This window comes from Zalophus californianus, chromosome 13 (genome assembly GCF_009762305.2).
Source record: "Zalophus californianus isolate mZalCal1 chromosome 13, mZalCal1.pri.v2, whole genome shotgun sequence".
Lineage (NCBI taxonomy): Eukaryota > Metazoa > Chordata > Mammalia > Carnivora > Otariidae > Zalophus > Zalophus californianus.
The window spans coordinates 25,827,328-25,846,132 of NC_045607.1; the positions used below are offsets into that span (position 1 = coordinate 25,827,328).

The following is an 18,805-nucleotide window of genomic DNA, read 5'->3' on the forward strand; positions in this document are numbered from 1 at the left end:
TCTGCCCACAGGGTGACCCTAACGCCGATTTCTGCTGGGGCAGCTGGAACAGGGCAGGATCATTTGCCTGAGTCACTATTCAACAACATCTCAGGGTTAACAAGATCACATGTTCAGCTGCTACTTAAAGCCTTGGAGGCACTTCAACCTCTTAACTTGGGTAAGCATTAGAAGCCTAGTAGGTAGTGTCCAGCTCCTCAAAATAACTTTGAAAAGATGATCTTCCATTCTTGGAGCTTCTAAGCATGCCAAGGACATGACTATGAGTTCCTAGGCCATGACCACTGTTTTCTGTTACCAACAGATTACCATCAAGAAGAGAAATTTCCTCAACTCTCTTCTTTCTACCCAATTGTTTCTTCCCTTCTACTCTTCCAAAACAACATTCTTCTTACTCCTTATGAGACCTTTCAAGCTCGAAGGAAGAAGGGAGAAAGAACATCAAATAGCCTTAACGATATTTGTTCTGTGCCACTCTCTTGAAGGTGGTGCAGGGATTTTTTTTTTTTTTTTTTTTTGTGGTAGTAGTGGTGACAGTTGTTTTAGGAGATAGAGAACACATGAAGAAATAATTTCCCTGCATTTTTTTTTTAAATATTTTATTTATTTATTTGAGAGAGAGAGAATGAGAGATAGAGAGCACGAGAGGGAAGAGGGTCAGAGGGAGAAGCAGACTCCCTGCTGAGCAGGGAGCCCGATGCGGGACTCGATCCCGGGACTCCAGGCTCATGACCTAAGCCGAAGGCAGTCGCTTAACCAACTGAGCCACCCAGGCGCCCAATTTCCCTGCATTTTCTCTGGAAGCCAAAGTGTCTGGTCTGTCAAATTTTAAAAGGGGGTCATTTTCCTTTTTGTTGAGATGAATGCAGAGAACAGCCTTAAAAAAGTTATGTTGACCACACACACTGCTTTGAAGCAGAGTCTTCTTCTTTCCAAGTTACTTCTTATCTCTTGGGGGCATTGTTTACTTAGCTGGTTCAGTCATTCATTCATCCACTAACTGTGCATTGGAGATCAACTATTTATCAGGCACACTATTAGATCCCAAATCAGGGTGATCCTGACGTCAAAGCCATTCTGATTCATAAATGGGTGATTGAGCTGTGGCCCAGTATCAGAGTCAATAGCTTCAAACCAGGCCAGCTATATGGAGCAAGTCCACGGTCAACATGTGGACTCTTTATTGTTAATAGGAGAGAAAAAAAAAAAAAAAGCAGCAGCAGCAGCAGGGATTTGGGTGGATCAGGAGCAATTCCTTTGTATACAGAAATCAACATAAGGTAATCTCCCTTTGTTTCAGCCAAAGGTATTACTATGAAAAAAACACCATCCAATTTAACTGATGAATGACAGATACTCTGCTGACATTGTCTCCATAGTGGGAGGGAGAGGACAGGGTAGTGGGGGGTGGGGACGGTGGTGGAGTGGCATGCCACTAAGATGACACTGCCCAAACCCGAATCACTTAGTGTACGGTACCCTTAAGGTGCCCTGGAGGTACTGACTTCCTGGGGAAGAAAAGACGAAAGCCTATTCCAAAGCTCCAATTATGAGCAGCCACAAATATCAAGTTCTGACAGCATCTCCTTTCCTTTTCCTACTTCCTGCATAGGAGACATTAAAGCACAGTGGCTGCTTCCTCCTCCCTTGCCTGCCTAATGATACTGAATTCCCAAGACCAGTGGTTCCTAAATCAGGCTTCTAAGAATACACATTCTAGGGTCCCACCCTAGACCTACTGAATCCCTCTCCTGTGGTAGAACCTAAAAATCTATTTTTAATAACCTCCTTTTTGTTTCCAAGTTCTCAGAATGATTCTGAACACCAGGCTGGTTTAGGAATCATTGTCCCATTCTACAATAAGGGGATTTTTTAAGAAACGAATTTAAAAGGAACTGTCCACCCTGTCCCACCCCCACCCCACACACTTGTGGTTCCTCAAATGTTTTCTTTATGTGCAATGAAAAGAACAGCTTCCTCTACCACCACCCAAATATCCAGCAATTAGCAGACTAGACCCACAGATTCTTCACATTCTGAAGGTGTTAAGACAAACACCGTGTGTCTGGTACAAAGTTTGCTCAGCAGCCCCCATGACCATGTGGACTCTCCTATCCATCTAAATGAACGGCCAAGGCTGCCAGTTCCAGGTAGAATGAAAAATAAGTCAAAGAAGCCTCAGTCTTAGACTCTGGACTCCATCCAAACTTCAGACAAAAAGATTTACTAATCCCTTGTTGGCAATACAAAAATAATAATACAAAAACAAAAGCACCTGCCATTTAGCCAAATCTAATCTAATCTTTCCTTGCAGTAATAATTTTACTCAGGGTACTTCAACATCTAACTGGGTCTGACACGCAGGAGAAATGAACTAACAATGCAGGCTATATACGTACAAGGTACGTTGGGAAAAGACAACTCCTTGGAATGCCCTGGGATGAAAGGAGAGGACTCCCGTAAGAATTAGTAAACAGGACTGTGAAGAGAAAAGTCTTTTCATTTTCCACCCATACACTATTCTGCCCTCACTGGGCTAGCATTAACATGGTCTCTGCTTCAGAAAGGCTTTGACTTTCCTGCTATTATCCTAGTCTTGCTTTAACACATACTTTATATTAGAATGCGTTCCAGGAAGCATATGGCAATAGAACTAGGTCAACCATTAACCAAATAACAGGAAACTGCTCTGCAGCGCACACCCTTCAAAAGCTTGCTTAATGAGCTGGCTCTTCAGAATATGTCCTTCAGTGAGGTTGGAACTAACAGGATCCGTGGGTTTCTTTAATACGGCAAGGTCACCTCATACCTAGAAGGCTTCTGCACATACTAGACTTTCAATGGTCTAAATCATTCCACTGAAATGTTCAAGAACTAAAGTCAAAGGTGGAGAAGCATGTTTTCTGAACCTGCTTGACCATCTTCAAAGAGCATGACTATTGTCCCAGTTCCATTGCCTCATTCTTCCAATTATGTTAAATTGACAGGAAACACTCCATACTCATCTTTTCTTTCTCTAACATTTTTTTTCTATATTCCTTGAGGCTTCCATACCACCCATTTGCCCCATGAAAAACATGCCATGATCCGTGTAGACTTAATAGGTCAAATAAAGTCTGGGAAAAAGATGTGTCTTTCTTTTTCATATAAAACTAAAAATGAGATTCCTCCAGAACCACCAACCTTGAGCCGTTGAGTATTCCTGAGTTTGACCTTTTCCTCTCAATGTCTCAGACTCAGTTCCACAAAAATCTAACTTTACAAAGCCCCGAGGGGTCATTCAGAATCATACCAGGAAACTGTCATCCTCAAATTAGTATCCTTCCCAAACCACCAACACCCAAACTCTCCTTGGCTTCTTTACCTTAGATGGCAATCTAGTCGTTCTTACTTCCAGAATATATTTAATATAGATTGCAGAGCTGGGAGGTTTCCCCTTGATTAAGAACTTACATTAACTCTCATTTTTAAATTAAAATGTCAGGGCCAAATCTCCATTTACTCAAGTTGAATGCTTTATACTAGTGATACCTGGAGTAGCAATCATTGTTTAGAAGAAACTAAGACACGGTTCTGTCTTTTGAAAAAAAATCTAGGTGTAATTAGGGAACAGATATTTAAAAGGCACAGGACCTTTTAAAAAGTGTTGGATTTGGTTTACTGACTCAACACTTACTTATTGATGCTGTACATCTGCCCTAGGCAGGTCCTGCGAGGCACCGATGACACTGAGGAAAAGAAGAGAGCCTGGGCCTGCCTTTCTGTCGCTTCCAGTCAAGTCCTGTTCAGCAACTGATCATGAGAAACCACTGGTTGGCCTTCAAAGTTGACATGGCTAAATTTTAACTTTTCCCCTGAAAACAGTCAACAAGGCTTCATGGAACACAACATAAGGAATGGCACACTGGGCTAGAGGTCAGAGAAAAGAGGCTGTGAGGGGGTCATTAATTCGTCTATTGGGTTCTGGACACCCAACTGTCTCCCATCTGTGCTATTTTTGGGAAATATCAGGTTTTTCTTTTAAAGGAGTTAGTTGTGCAACCATAGTCAAAACAACAACAAAAAACAAAAATAGAACCTTATCTGAGGAATTTAATAAATAATCTATTACAGAATGTTCAAGATAGTGCAAACAGAGGTTAAGGTACCTTTCCCCCCCCTTTACCAGATTTTAGAGTCATGTTTCATAGAGGAGCACAGTACATGGGGCACCTGGGTGGTGCAGTCAGTTGGGCATCTGACACTTGGTTTTGACTCAGGTCATGATCTCAGGATCGTGGGATCGAACCCCGTATCGGGCTCTGTGCTCAGCGCGGAATGGGCTTGAGATTCTCTCTCCTTCTGCCCCTCCTCCCACGCTCTTTCTCTCTCAAATAAATCTTTTTAAAAAATAAATAAATAAAAGTCACCATATAATAAAACATATTGCTCCAGCCCCTAAAACCAAGATGTTAAATGTTCATCAGTCCCACTAGTACAAGCCCCCTAATGGGGATTTCATGTGGACTCAAGTGTATTCTGACTCCTAATCAGATAGTCACTGTTAGCAGTGCTCTGCCTATAATAAGTGTTTTATGAAAACTTAAGGATGGGAGAAAAAGGAATTAGTATTTTTTATGTGCTCACTATACGTCAGGCTCCACACCAGAGATTTACATTCACAATCTCATTTATTCCCCATGTGAAGCTTACAAAGCAGATTTTTTTTTCCCCCAGATAAGAAAATTGAAGATCAAAGATGAAATCATTCACTCAGGGTCATGCAACTACTCACTGGCTCTGGGGTCTCCGTTCTTTCTACTATATACCATGGCCCTCACTGCCAAGGTCTTCACAGACCTCCCAACGCTGATAGCAAAGGGTTCCCTTACACGTGGTCCTGCACTTGAGTCAAGTGTCCCTTCCTAGTATGAGAGCACGCTGCTCCCAACACCATCTCCAGGACCCTTGAAAGATGGTCCAGTGTTTCTCAGAGTGCCCAAACACTGATGATGGAACAAGGTCAGGCCAGTTTCTAAGATATGAAGCAAGATGAACTCAGCGGGTCCTCCTGCCAATTGCCCTCACCCTTACTCATCTGCTGGAGCATGCCAAGGCCTGCCTGGAATGACGCAGGAAAGGGTCACCATGGGTGATCCTACACCCCCCTTCAGATTGCTACAAAATAAAAGCCCAGTGCTGAGACAGCCCGGCTCCTTGAAAACCCACCAACACTTTCACAGGAATCAAAACTCTCAAAGAAACTGTTTGCATCCATCAACCTCAGAGTTAAACCCAGGAGGTGAAGAATAAAGCAGGTCTAAAGGTAAAAGGTCTAGGAGTCTGTGGACCCAATCCACCTTGGAGGTCCAGCTCCTTACAGTGCCCGCTGGCCGTTCCTTTTTTAACTCACAAAGGAGCCAAAATGTTTTATTTGCCCTCTGCGAAGTTCTGACTACAAACACAGTTCAATTGAGAGACACAGATGAAGATCATAGTGATCAAAGGCCCAACTGAAAGCCATTGATAAAACCACTCTCTACTCCAGCAGCCCCACAGAACCAACCCCAGAAAGGCAAGACCACTGAAGGGCAGAACTACTTAACATAAACAAATATCAAGTCCACACTTGGGTCAGGAGATGCGACTGATTTTAGGTGACTGTTTCGTATCTGAAGAAATGGAGCCTGGACTTCTCGCCGGTTGAGAGCAGCCCTCATGCCTGCATTTAACCAACTCCACCTCAAAATTTCCTCAACGACGGAAAACAAGTGGTCAGGTCACTGAAAGAAGGAATTCATTCCTGCACTGTGAGGGCTTCACAGACAAAGTGTCCAGTCTGCTCCAGCTCCTAGGGCGGCCCGAGGCACTACCATGGTTGATGTTGAGGGGATTCCAGCATTTAGGAACATCAGATGACAGGCCCTGCAGGGCGTCCGCTGAGCAGCATCTCGGGGCAAGTGCTCATTCAAGAGAGGCTGTGAAAATCCTCCAGAGCAGGCAGCAGAACTTGAGAGGGCTCTTGGTCATGATGAAGTGCAGCTCCGCTGGTCCCATTCCTAGGAAAGCTCTGGAATACTCCATGCCTTGAATGCATACAGAATGTCGCCTCACAGATTAGAAACAAGTCAGATACCGTGTTCAACTGATACAAGAATCCACTTTTTTGAGACCTGGTGAGTTGCGCTCTCTCTCTCTCTCTCTCTCTTTCCCCCTCTCTCCCTTGAATGCAGCTGTGAAGTCCACTGAAATGTCCAGCCAAGTGTACTTGTGAACATCCTCCTGTCCCATACCAGTGAGAGGAGCCGGTTCCAGCCTGGTGGCTTGATGTCCTTGCTCATCAGCTTTCAGGTTGAACAAGGGAAAACAATCTATCCCTCAAATTGTATAAGCTTTCTTTCCAGGGGAACCAGACAGTCCTGATGGCTCTCTCTCCAATTACATGGCAATTATGTAATTGCTAAGCTCCTGCAGAATCTCTGGGACCATTCTGTGGGCTTCTACAGGCTCCAGCTGCAGCCCAGTGTTCTGGGATGATTGCAGCCTTTGAACGGCCGGGCCGGTCTCAAATCTGAGCACAAAGGGCCGGACAATGGGATTCCATCTCAAGCACAAAGATGCTCCTGCCTAACGAGGCCCTCTCTCCTCCCAGGCTGTGCAGCTAACTCTTGCCTTCGCCTGCCCTCCATGTGTGTGGAATGTGGTTCACTCTGTTTATGCTGGCAGGTTCCAAAAGAGGCAGAAAATCAGCTGAAGTTTTGCCATGGGCCCCGCACAAGGTAATCATTTAACACATAATGTGAAAGCTCCAGAAGAGGACAAGATGCAAGGGGGTGGGAAGCACCTCTCTAGACTTCCTGCACTGGCATGAAATGAGTGCTTCCCTTGCTTCCGCCAGCTCCAATCCTTCATGTTGACATTACACATCCTGTACTGGAGACCCACCCCCATGCTGCCGCTTGCCCAGCTGAATTCTCTCCTGCGTCACAGCGGTGCTAACAGAGCGGCTGGCTCGGCAGACCTGAAAGCACCATTGCAATGCTTCACGCATTCAGCAACTGGACACGGTACCAGCGCGTCGGCGCTGCTCTGCGGGCCCTCCCGGCAGCCGTGCACGACTCGACCTAACCTTCTGCTAACCAGATGGTCCGCTGGCCTCTTGGGACCAAACCATTAAACTTTACTTTATTAAATTCTATCAAAATGTGGGGACAGTTTACAGCAGCGTGTCTGGTTCCTCTCCAACGGGGTTGCTAAGATGAAAATGACCTAAAAATATCTGGAAACTCTACTTCACACCAACAGAGAACAAGATATTTTGGAGTAAATATTTAAATGATCTGCCAGATTACGTACCCAGCAGCATTGACTACACGGTTAGCAAATGATATTGTAAACATATACACACAAAGACTCAGAAATGCAGGCATCTCAACAGCAATCCATTTCCCACTGGTTAAAGCCACAGTTCACCAGCCCCTGGCTCCAACCTATTTAAATGTGGCGAAGGACACCATCTCCATCATAATCATTTCAATTACCAAAACAAAGAACCCAACTCGACTGAGAGAGCCGAGAAATCCCACACACCCCGGGGTTCGACCACCCAGGCATGCTGCAGGCCTGCCAAGGGTACCCAAAAGGCGCTCAATAAATGTTGGATGAACGGAGAGATGGATGGGCACCCATTTCTGAAATACAAGAGCATCCATAAAACACGCTGTAGGATAGTGAAGACACTACATTCTTTCCAACTTTACATCATCCCACAACTGCTAACTAGGCGTGCAAAGCCAAGCGGCAGATGAATGGCCAGGAGTAAACCACCTTCACGAGAGGCACTGGATGGCTACTAATTGATCATTGCAAACGAACTGCAGGTGGCCATTTATTGGGTACCTGGCAGGGTGCTGGGTGCTTTACATACATTATGCCCCTTAGCCTTTGCCACGGACAGAATTCCATTTTTAAGATAAGCTGGAGGCTCGGGGTGAGTTAGGAGCTTGACCCAAGTTAAAACAATCACTATTCTACTACTTTGTAGCCACCGCTGAGTAAGGACCTTACAACTTGTAAAGAACCCAACCCGTGTGAACATGGCCCTCCCGAATACACCCCTGATCAAAATCTCAAGGAAATTGGAGAAATCTTTCCACTCCCAGCTCTTCAGGCATCATAAGAAGTCCTAGTTTCAGTTCCTACTGTTTCTCCCTGTATGTCTTATTTTACTGAGGGCATTCCATATGATTAGAACCAGCTACACCGCCACCCCTTTAGTCTTGGGGTCCACCCTTGGAGACCCAAAATCTCTCACTGGAGATCATCCTAGAGATCTGAACACCAGTAAATAAATGCATGGTCTCGTCTTCTCTCCTCAGTATCTCTGGACACAATTTTAAAGCGGCAACTATAAATTTTTATAATTAAAAAAAATAGTCCATTGACACCCTTGTCTCTCTGGAAGTTCTTGAAATGTAAAAATTTTAAAAGAAAATAAATAATAAATCATCATAGGTAATTTGCTTTTTAAAGGGGAAAAGTCTCTGTACTGTTTTACCAAAGAACCACTCAAACGTTCTTCATTTCTGCCCCGGCCACCACCAACCACCACACTGTCACCACGGAGGCCACCAATAAATGTTCTTCTGACTTGGAGCAAACAAGGTTAGGTAAGTCTTGTTAGGCCCTACCACTCTACACTTTGCAATATCATCTACCCTTACAGCACTCTAAAATTAGCTTCCTTCCCCCTGAGATCTCAAAGCATCTGATATTACAGTACATTAATAAGACCAAGTACACATGGACTATCAAAATAAACATTTGCGCAGAGAAGACCAAAGCAATTCTAGGCAAGGCCACCGGCCAGTCCTCGAACTGGCTCAGAGGTATCCATATGAGTGAAGCTACAAGAGAGGCATCCATAGCATGATTTTCATCACAATAAACTCTGCGTTCTCAAAAAGACAAAATCATTTTTGCCAGAATGATGCCAAACGATAGGAACAGTAGTGACATCTTGCTTCCAAAATGCTCAAGGAATTTCATGTTGATTAAAAATTGTTCCCCCATAACATTCTGGGGAATATATCTCTGCAAGGTTGGGATAGGCTTTGTCACCATGAAAATACACTACTCCAAGAGGCCATGGCGTCATCCTCAGGTAGTTTACGGATCCCTACTGAACACCCCCACACGGATGCGCAGCACCGCAGGGCCCACAGAGCAGAGGTTCACAATCTGGGAAACCTCCCTGTGACTGAGCAACAGCATTGAGGACCATTCATCAGTTAAGGCAGGCATGGCACAAAGTTAATCAGGCGGGACTCAAAAAACGGAGTTTAGGACCAAGGACAAAACAATTCACATCTGGCAAAGCCCTGGGAGATCTCTACCCCAGTTTCTCTATCAGTGAGGAAGGAAGAAACTATCATTTTTCAAGTGCCCATTATGAACCATGACCCTTATCCACATAGTATTTTGTAGTCCTTATGTCAGTTCTACAGACTTATATTATTATCTTCCTTTTACTGGGGAGGAAATCATGGGAACAGAGAGGTTAAGTGACTTATTCAAGGTCACACAGCTAGGAAGGGACAGACAAATTTCATCCTGTGCTCATGCAGTCCCAGGGAGTTTGCTCTACACACCACACAACACTTTCTTAACGAAGACACCTGCACAAAGAACTGCACGTTCACCCAGAAATTCTGCAAAATCTGCACTCCTGATGTTTCAGCAAAAAATAAGCACCTTCTCCGAGAGAACATACACATGTTTACATATTTATATATATATACATGTATATATAAACACACACACACACACCCCCATATATATAGTAACCAAGTTCCTAGTTGTTCAGACAGTTCAACTGCACTGAAGTTTAGCCACGGCGTGCAAATTTTAAGTGCCTTATTTTTTCATATAACTGAATGTCAGAAAGGGAAAGCTGCCAAGTGACAATCTGGCCCCAATGATTCATGGTGTCACACTGACATACCCACTTCTGATACAGGTTGTTGTTTGCATTTCCTAGAAATCATTGCCTTCACTGGGGCGATAAACAGTAAACAGTGTCCCCAGCAATGACATGTTCTTTTTCTACTAGAATACTCTAGTGGCAAATGTCATGAATTTGGGGAATAGGAGGGTGTGGTTTAATATGAAGTTAAAAGTTCTCCATCTGTTCCTCAGACCTTAATGACCACGTTGATAAGACAGTACCTCAAACACAAATGGACTCTTTTACACTTTAGGACTATGCCTTATAAAGTAAAGGCTCTGTTCAAATGAATCACATTAAATCTACCAAACAGGTTTCCTGTGCTGGAAAAAAAAAAAAATCTAGCCCACTTCGGATCTTTATGCTTCAAGATTCCTATTTGCTGATTTATTAATGTTTTACTCTTTTTTTCTTTTACTCATATTTGACCCTTAAAAACTTCAGTATTATTCTGTAGACATCAACACTAGCTATACAATATGTAACGGTCCCAGACAAAATAATGTTACCACCTAGCTTTCTGCTAAAAATGCTAAAAGATGATGGGAAGGTGGCAAGTAGGGGGAAAAGGAACACCAGGGAACACTGGAAACTCACCGTTCAGTAGCTGCTTCAAATAAGATCGCTAACGCTTACCTGTGCTAGGGTCAATTTTGATAATTGTAGTTGACGTCTAGAAACGGGGTTATGAATATAATTATCATGAAGCAGCAATTGGGCAATCACAACCTAATTAAGCCCACTGACTAGATTATCTTGTTTTTCCCCTAATAATCACATAACATTTAACACTTGCTAATTTCAGGACCTATGGGTGATGTTCCTTCATTATTAACAAGCTACAGCCACTGGTCAGAGAAAGAATGGGTGAAGTACTCAAAACACTTGAGTCAACCAAGGAGTTGGGAGGAATGTCAGGGACAGCTGACATCTGTTCTTCAAAACCACGTCACTTCTCAGCACCCCTCCCCCCAGGCAAATTACTAATCAGAGGCAACCACAGGAGAAGATGGAATGCATGATGAGAACTTCCATGCAAGTGGAAGGAAGGATAACAATTCTGCTTTCCTGAATGCATGCCATTTTATGTGATCTCTACAATGTGCTTTTTCACATTACAATGGGATATGCCTTTGAAGAGGCTCTTTTCTTTTGTGTTCAGTATAATGGGAGAGTCCTCCACTAGGCCTAAATACGTAAGACTTTCTACAGTTACCTCCGTGGACATGCTCCAAGGGTCCCTCTGCCACCCCGCCTCTCAGGTGGAGTGTATTCTCAAATTCAAAGTCCTTGTCCCAATTGGATGTCACTGAACCCGCAAAGATATGTTGGCTCAATTCACCTGTGCTTTCTGCAAAGCTCCTGAGGGTAACCTGGGTAGATTTCTCCTCGTGGAAGTAAGAGGAAAATTGGGGAACCACGTTAAGAACTGGTCTCTGAGACAAGCTGGTTTGAGGGAGTATCTTAGAAGGCTGGGTGCTACTGATTAGGGTCCCAACAGATGCTACTTAAGGCTCTTAAATCAGAAATTCCACCTGGAGAACCACATGCTTTGGTATAGCTCAGTGTTATTCTCTTCCACTATGTAGTTTTTTTTTTTTTTTTTTTCTGAGGTTGTTCCCCCCAATGAAGGGCCTTTATCTAAGAAAACAAAGGTTGTGATAAGTTTGGTAGATGATATGCAGGGCAGGTTAAAAAAAAAAAATGGGTGGCTGTGTGGACTCCTCAGTACACTTTACAAACAGGATACATGCTTATCCTCCTATAAAAATTTTGGGTGCGAGTCTGGTCTGGGAACAGGAGATTGCCTGAACAGATCCATAGCAAAGTTAAGATTTTAAAAACCACGACTAGTTGTTTTGAGGTTAAAGAGTCTACTCAGCAATTAATATCCCAACTGCCTGTCTTACAGTAAAGCTACTGTCCTGGGGATCTTCGGGATATTTGGACCTGCTCCATCTCCCTCAGTACAGCTTGTTACTCTATTAAGGGCATTTGTGGTCATCCATGAACAGCAGCTTCCTTACTGTACTGTGATGTTTCAGGGAGAGGCAAATAAAACCCAAACATTCATCATGTCTCTATGATCTAAATAGAGCACATGGTGATCACTCAAAGGCGTGGGGGATACTAGCACCCATGCTTTGAAGAGTATCTGTGCTATTTTCCAAAAGTGACCATTAGTGCAACTACTTTTCAAATACGTCCGTGTGGTTTTTGGAAACATGTCTCGTGCTTACAGTAAACCAGAGCCAATACGGGACAGTGAGACTTAACATGAGCCCTAAGGAGGAAAAAAGTAAGACACCTTCTTTACTTAAAAAAAAAGAAAAAGTCACACAGCGTATCTTTCTGCTGTAACAGGTAGGTGTTCCTTTTTAAATACCCACATGTATAACTACAATCCTGAGCTTCGCACAGTACAATTTAAAAATATTGATTCTCTAAATTTCCTCGCACATGGTCTCTTGCTGTTTTTCACCATCTCCTCTATAACTCAGAAGAACAGAAACAGGGTACTCTTTAGTTAAACACACTTTGTCAAGCTATTACAATAAGTTATATCTCTCATATCAACTAATATATTACAATTAATTTTCCATTATGCTCAAATTTCCCTTCTAGAACACCAGGATATACTACTGGCGTAAGCAACTGGAAGAGATAAACCATCAGGATTATAAGCTATTAGCATACTAAGTACTAACCAAGGCCAGTTCCCACCAGCTGAGGGCCAGAAGGTAGTACCCCTGGGTATGAAACCCGGCTCCCCATTTTCCAGCTCTGCGACCTTGGGTATATGACTTTACCTCCCCAAACCTCAGTTTTCTCTACCATATGAACAGTCCCTGGTTCAGATTAAATGTTAAACAAATGCTACCTAGTATTGGTAATAACTATGAGTCTCTCTCCGGGAGGAGAAAGAGCATTTTGTGGAAGGTCTGTGTGATATACCTACCTCCGATGAGCTGCAGCTTTTTTTTGATGAAGCATCATATTTATTCTCCTTATAGATGGTATTCATACCGGTATCCGAAGGGATGATATTCAGTTGACAAGCAGAAGGGGGAGAAGTTCTGACAGCTGAACTCTGACGTTCAGATCAAATGGTCTCTTCCACGCAGCATCCCTCCCCAGCTAGCAACACTCAGTACCAATTACCAGTCTTCAGAGAAGACCGTATAAAACAGAAACCACTGAAGAGGAAAAGTTTCTGGGTGATAAGTACTTGTTAGTGAAATCCTTACATAATCTCTAGCTGGCATCTATCTCTGGCCATCTTCGGGCTGTAGCCCAGTGTTCAAATTGTACCCCGCAGGAAGGACCCCTAGACCAGGCCCCGTCTGGGTTTAGTGACTGATACTCAATTGCCGACTAATTGGTCACAACACAGAGGGATGATGTAATTGGGGATTAGAATGGCTAACCATTCTGGGCCACAAAGGCCTTATTTTGGATTTTTAAATGCCAGGATCGGATGGACAGACTGGCCTGCGACTCCTGGCTCTAGCAAATGGCTTAATCCCAAACCGGATTCCAGGTGGCTGTCACAGTCCACTCTTTTCCCCTCGGAAAGAAGTGTGTCTTTGTTCTTCCTTCATTCCTTCTAAGCCCTACAGCGTAGGTAGAGAAGCTCTATGGGTAAGTGTAGAGAGGACTATCGCACTGCCTGCCCATTAATAATGCAGCGATTTTCTGCTGTGCTCTATTCTCTACTTCGTTCATTTTCCAGGAAACGCTCCACCTAGGCCTACTTAACCAGTTCCTCTAAGTGTCCATCTGTCCTCTATCAGAAAGGCCGATTTGTAGCCCTGAAGTCACATAAACGGTCTTCCAAGTTCAATTCTTTTTTTTTTTTTTTCTTACAGTAAGAACTGACCAGACTGTGGGTCTGAGCACTGGTCTTCATTTCTCACGGCAATAGGCTCCAAATTACCAGGGCTTTTCCCACTTGCTTTATTGTTTTCTTTAAAGGAACGCCTTTCTTCTTCCTGTAGGCTCTTCCCAGTCGACAGACCTCTTCTACTTGGGACTTGCCAATCATTCCCCTGCTTCTCTTCTGCTTTTCCTTCTCCCATCCAGAGCCGTCTCTCCTTCCCAGCAAATTTCCACCACATAATTATGGCAATGCTTTAGCCTACTTTTCTGTTAGCTTAACAATCCTGTCTATTTCCTACTTGTGCTGATGCTACTGTTTGCTTTTCTGACGGGCTAATCCGTGTATCCTTTCAAGGCCTAACTTCCCCTACCATGATAGCAGCTGGAGCTCTAATTCACAGGTGCCTTCCAAAGCTTTTCATTAGCAATAGAAATGAGATGGTTTAGAAACCCATTTCTTAATCTGCAGGTGAGTATTGGAACCTTTGTGCAGCAAACATCTTTCAAGTATCCCATATTGTGCCACCGCACAATTATTTTCTGAGTAATAAGTACAATGTTATAGGCACATTTGTAGTGTCAAAAGGGAGAATGTTCCCTCAGAGGAAATCAGTCTCCCCCCCTACCCCCCCGCAAGCCTCTGGCATTTCCCAGCTCAAGAGAGAAGCCAGTACTCAGCTGACATGAGCAAAACTGAATAATGGCAACTTTACCTTCTTAAATCTGAACAGGAAAGAGAGAAACTCCAAAATTTGAAGGCCTTAGCTCCTGTTCTGGTTCGACTGGCCAGATGAGGGCTTAGGGAGCAAGGTTGGCCTTCCCCAGCTGGGCTCTGGGGCAGATAAGCCTCTCCACAAATCCCGGGCTTAATTACTTCTGACACAGTTGTCTGGGCCTCCAGCTCCTTTTGTGCTCCAACCAATCTGAATCCAAAGGTAAGTCTTTGCTTACTCATCTTGGACAAATGCTTAATTTCCTACGAAGCGATCCTAAAACATTTTAATCAGGATCTACTGGTCCCTGGTAGAATTTTCCCCATCTTTCCTTGCGTCGTCTTTGTTAAAAGTCTACTCGAAAGCCTGGCAAATCCTTCCCTGAATTAAGCCGTCTTCATCTTCAAGGATTTATTTTTTGAACAAATAAGTACCTACCAACCTTCCCTTCACCCCCAAGAGCAGTACAGTGTTCTCTGAATGAAGTTGGGGCTAAGATGTGGATAGGCACAGCAGAAGTATTTTATTAATATCCAGAAGCAACATGCAGGCAACTGAACAAGCAAACACATGAAAGCAAGGAAATCAATATCAAAATACCCATGACCTGGCACAAAAAGAAACCTTCCCTCCAAGAATAACTCATGAAAAAATGTCTCCAGCTAGGAATCAGGCAAGAACGCTTTGAAGACTCCACGTAATCTGCTCAACCAGGATTAAAAGACAATGCATTTGCAGGTGACCATACTCACATCCTCTCCTACCCCATTCACTCTCCCTACCTCTTGTCTTTCCAAGGCCTGAAAAAACCAACCTGGAGTTGAAGCCACACATCCAAAGGCTAAAAAGCTTACGTAGGCTTCAACGGATAAGGGCAGGAGCCCTTAGAAAGTAGTCAAATTTGAGGATAGTATTTCTAAGCAGAAAATGTAAGTCCAAAGCACTTCCGATTGACTTTCTATTTATCAGTATGTGCAGTTCTCCAGAGACAAAGTTCAAGGGGACAGAAGATTCAAAAAGAGCTTCCTAGTAAACTGCAAATACAATCTAAATTCATAAAAATCCATTTTCCCTCACTTGGAAACTTCTATTCCCAGGTCTTCTAAATCCAGGAGACAGTTCTATTTGGGATTATCTTCTCTCCAATGCCCCCACCCCCCAACCCCAACTTTTTTTTTTCTTCCTTCAGTACTGGCATGCAAACCATGCTGTTTTAACTTCTTTCCTGTTCTCCCAGTTCTTCTGGAACATTTTATTTTCGACAGTCAACTCATTTGGAGGAGTGCCACGCTGAGGTTCAACTGTTTATAGCGTTAACTGTGTTTCTGCCAGAAGTCCACATCCAGCACTACCTTCTCCAGCCTGCCTCCTGGATTAAGAATTTACGCTTTAGTGTGGAAGAAGCTTAGAAAATGTGGAAACTTCCAAACATCACTCTTCTTTTTATACAAAATGACTTTCGCTTGTCCAAGAGGAATCAGAAATGGAACCCACTGCACCCTTCCCAAAGTACTGTCCTATCTCTCTAGCTCTCTCTGGTTAAATGTTCCCCGTGTTGTTAAAAACTCACTTTAAGGATGACTTCATGACTTCACTGGGGAATGGTAAATAGCTAGCTATTGGTCTGCAAGAGAGAATCGGGCTCCAAGAAGAAATATGGAGGGCACATTTTCGGATGAGTCTGGAATACTGGAAAATCACCAGTAATTGTTTTAGACTGGATTTCACTCCCTTGGCCATTCATCAGTATTACAAAATGGCATCTCTGAGAGAAGCCAATTTAAATCTGTACCATGTTGCAAAATAGATCCTCTGAGTCCAATTGTGGGCACTTTGGTAAGTTGCAAGAGACCCAGACAAACCTCCAAAAGAAGGGCATTTGGAACAGGACTCCCAAGCCCTGGATGACAGAACTGTAGAAGAGAGTAGGCCAACTGAAAGAAAAGCACAGTCTCAAACCCACTAGCTACAACTTGACTGGAAGGCCCATGAACAAAACTGGCCTCTGGAGTGTATCACTTCTACGAACGAAACCATGCTCAGCCCCAACATGGTAAATTCAACTAACAAAAACCAATACTCCTGCCCCACTAGGGTTTGATTACAGAGTTTCTCAGAGAAGCTTGGACTCTGGAGAGGAGAGCTGGTGTTTCACAAACCGCTACAACCAGAGGCAGTGGGGTGGCGGAAAGGGCACTGGGTTGGGAGTCAGCCGACCTGAGCGCTAGGCCTGGCTTTGTTACAACTGAACCTTCTGACCTTGGGCAAGTCACTGCCTGTCTCCTTGCCAGTTTCCTCTTCAATAAAATGCCGGGGGAAGGGGAGATCTGAGGTAGATGATCTCTCCGAGGCACAAAACAACTAGCTTCCCAATTAGAAGTTCTTTGTAGTCACCATTTATGGTGTATCTATTAGTCAACTTTTAAGTGATTTTTATATTCATTTCTACTTAGGAAGTAAGATTTTTGTCACTCACCCCAAAACTTCAGCTTAATCTTTGTGCTCCCTGGATTCTTCAATATTACAATAAATGCCTCTTTTCTTTTCCTTTCTTATTTTTTTAAGCAACCTTCCCCAAACTAAGGCTTGTGCTATTAAAAGAGCTCAGAACTTCCCATTTCCTTGCTAGGGCTAAAATTAAACTGTCCATTCCTTAGGGCCCAACATAACATCTGCCAGATGTCTTGGCATATCACACAAGAGGAATTTTCTTCTAGCATTATCTACTCTCCTATTTTCTCATAATCAATTAATAGATCCCCAACACCAAGCTAATGTTTCTCTCAAAGCCACCAACTTCATAACTATGTGAACCTCAAAAGATACTTGCCCCCCCCCACACACACAGGCTGACTTTTTTTTTTTTTCCGTTTGTGGGATTGTAATGATAGACCCTAGAAATATTTTCCTCCACTTCTTTTGAATTTCCTTAATTCCCACATACCAATCATCCAATCATATACTCGTGTCAGATCCTTTGCAATCTGAGTTCATTATTTATATATTTCCTAATTTGTGAGTGTGGCATTGTGTAATAGCAACTTGAAACATTCAATACAGCTTTGTCAATGCTCTGTCCCATGAGGCGGTGAGTGCTAATTCTGATAAAGGCATATAGCACAAAGAAGACAAGTAAGGTTACCTTAACCAAGAACTCACAACACCAGGAAAGAATTCAAGACAGACTAGACCAAACTCCATCATACAGAAAGCAGAACTCTTCCTGAGGCAATTTTACCATTCTTTTCTTTCAGGAAAAGTGACCACAAATACTCTAAAGTCCATTAGTAGGGTTGGATTTCTTTTCTCCTACTATCTCCCAAAAGACTCATTAGAAAGAAAGAAGAACACACACACCACGCACATGTGTGTATGTGGGTGGTGTGTGTGTGTGTGTGTGTGTACATATATGTTTTTTTCTTTCTATCTAAAAGTTGTTTCCAACTCCAAGGAGTATGGAAAAAAGTCCTCAGGGAATATGGCCAATAAATTAGATGGACATAAATCTAATATGAGAAATATTATGGAATACAAAAATCCAACAAGAATCTTTTCTATGGCAATGTGCCTCATAGCTCACATGTATTTCTCCAGAATGTGATATATTAGAACTAAGGAAAAAAATTTGCATAACGAGCCTCATCAACTTGATGTCTCAAAAACAACAACAACAAAATCTCTGAGCCTTGATAGCAAATGAAAATGTTCAATTTGACACTCTTTGTATTTCTCTCATAGCACTTTATCCAAAATACGTGTCCCATGTCTAATGTGTACGTTTGGAAAAATGCAAGAAACCACATCTTTAATATTAGGTGCTTCCCATGTTGATGAAGGGCACAGAGATGAATATGTTTCTTAGGTAACCAGTTAGAACATATTCTCAAACTCCAAAATGCCTCTTAGATACCTAATTTTTTCCCTCCAGGAAAGCTCAACTCTAAGACTGTCTATAAAGACACCAAAACATTTGGTCGTGAAGTAAAAAATGTGGTGAGTCAAACTGCTGGACCAGCAACCAGTTTGTCAGATTTTTTTTTTCCCGCTGAAATAAGTAATTAACCGGTTGTCCTGGTATCAACAACAACAAGATATCATGGAAGTGTGCTTCAAGATCAACCTATAATGTATTTGTTTACATACACAAATATGGTTAATTAGATGCAAAATTATCTGGTAATTACTTTCCCAAATAACTCTTTTTATTCCATTGCGTTTGAACTTCCGA

The 18,805-nt window shown here is 43.0% G+C and overlaps 1 protein-coding gene across 10 annotated transcripts in view; it reads right to left on the reverse strand.

The window, feature by feature from the left end:
* The window catches only part of ZNF462 (zinc finger protein 462), a 134,164-nt gene that overhangs the window by 107,885 nt on the left and 7,474 nt on the right, over positions 1–18,805 (reverse strand). The gene's annotated exons all lie outside the window — the stretch shown is intronic.